We start from the raw sequence: 2065 nt of genomic DNA on the forward strand, positions 1-2065 counted from the left end.
AATAGGAAAAGAAAAAACAATGATGCAATTAATAAAAAATAAAAATAAATAAAAAAATAATGCAAAATTCAAATTGTTCTGAATTTTCTGGCATTAAAAACACAAGTCACGTAGCACAAATTTTGGAAAATAAATAAATCAGGAGCCCCTTCAAAATTAAGTCTACAAATTAATTAATTTAGGCTTTTTTCTGTGGTGACGTATACTTTCTTGTAAACGTTTAAAGATAAAAGCAAGCAGATGGGCAAACAGTCAATTCAAAACAAGCCATGAAGACAGCAAGTTTTGTTTTTTTTGTGCTTGTGTAAGTTTGTCTAAAATGTGTTTTAGAGCAGTTGAATTAACAGTCTGACTCCAGATAAAAACAAAGAAAAATAGTTTTGCTTTCACCAAACAAAAAACTATCCCAACAAAAAAGAAAATACTACTAAGTTCTTCTTCATAACTTGTAAATATTTGATCGAAATAGCTGGGTGTTATTTTTACCATCAGTGATTATTAACCCCAGAAAGGTGAGAATTCTGTTATCGTGTTTTGAGTTTCAGAAACAATAAATAAAGTTTGTTCTGGCCAGAAAGACCGACAGAGACCTCATAAGAGTCTCTCATACTGCAGCAGACGTCACATGATGCACCAGCATTGAATCAGCATGAAAACACAACAATACAAACAAGAGCATCATCACTTTAGAGTCACAAATACTCATCCATGAAGTTGTTTTTCAAATTTGGAAGCTTCAATCTCACTGTCAGCACAAGAAACGGGTCAATGAGAATTAACAGTGTTTGACACTATAGCTTTTTTCTTCCAGGAACCACTGCAAACTTTCCCATTCCCATCATCTTTTGATCGATTGTAAAAGTGTTCACGGTCTTTTAGCTATGATCTTGCTGTTTTTAGCCATAAAAAACTAGAACATAAAGTCTGCAGAGCAGCAAGAGTTTATTAGAAATTCACCTCTGAGTTGTGTAATCGTTCCCATCATCCACCTGTCTGGTCTTCACACCCACTAGCTTACAACCCCGCACAACCCCAACTTAACATTAGCTGTGCAACAAAATGGCGAGCGATATCAGAGATGTCTAGTCGAGCAGCCTTGGTCCAGATGTCAGCTCAGACAGGAAAACAAAGTCGTACATGGATCTAGTCGTCCACAAATGGATGCATCAGCATGGAGCAGAGCAGGGAGCTTGACTGTAGTTTATGTGTAACATCTACAAGTTTTTTCAAACTGCAATTTTTTTTCTGCTCCTGATTAACACAATAAGATTGCGCTTTAAAAGGGCTAGAACAGCGTTTTGGATACGCGGTCTGTATGCAATAAAACTGCTTTTTACACCTGTCTTGGGACAACTTCCGACTATGACGGTACAGACTAAACAGCCATTTTCTGACCGTAATTATCCAAGTTCTCAGGGTCAGTGAATGCATCGGGAAAGAGGTTACCATCCTCGTCGATTTTGATTGGTTGTTTGTCTAAGCCCCACCCAACGCGCCACAACGAGGCCAAAAGTTTTGAAACTGAAATTTTCAGATTCGAAAATTAAAGAGTTGAAGGGAAAAAAAAAAGATTTGAAATTGAAATTTTGAGTTTTGAAACCTAAAAAACAGAATATTTGAAGATAAAAATAATTAATTGTATTTTAGAATAGCAAAAAGTTTTGGACATTTTACATTTTTTTTGACCAAACACCAAAAAATTTTTCAAATTGTTTTATTTGAGTTTCAAATAATATTGGCTCTAATTTAGCTCCGTACTCAACCTTTATCCCCTGCAACTCCTGCACACATACACACTCTTGGACACTTAAACACAATTCAAATGTGAAAGGAAAAGCAAAAATAAATGTGAGTTTTTGGAATACAGAAAAAGAAAAATAGACTGATGTCCCAAGACAGAAAAGCTATAAATCTATTTAGAGACTGTTTGAGGTGAAACACATCTTAAAGATGTTCTCTTTAACGCACTTGGCTTGTGGTTTTATTTTTACCAAATAGTTTTGTTGTTGTTGTTTTGTTTTTTGTTATCTAATGTACGAGTACAATACCATATGAAACTGCTATC

General features: G+C 34.9%; 1 protein-coding gene across 1 annotated transcript in view; it reads right to left on the bottom strand.

The window, feature by feature from the left end:
- LOC112153797 (neuronal acetylcholine receptor subunit alpha-3) overlaps positions 1–2065 on the bottom strand; it is a 20042-nt gene that overhangs the window by 16791 nt on the left and 1186 nt on the right. The window lies entirely within an intron of this gene.

Source organism: Oryzias melastigma, linkage group LG10 (assembly GCF_002922805.2).
Source record: "Oryzias melastigma strain HK-1 linkage group LG10, ASM292280v2, whole genome shotgun sequence".
Lineage (NCBI taxonomy): Eukaryota > Metazoa > Chordata > Actinopteri > Beloniformes > Adrianichthyidae > Oryzias > Oryzias melastigma.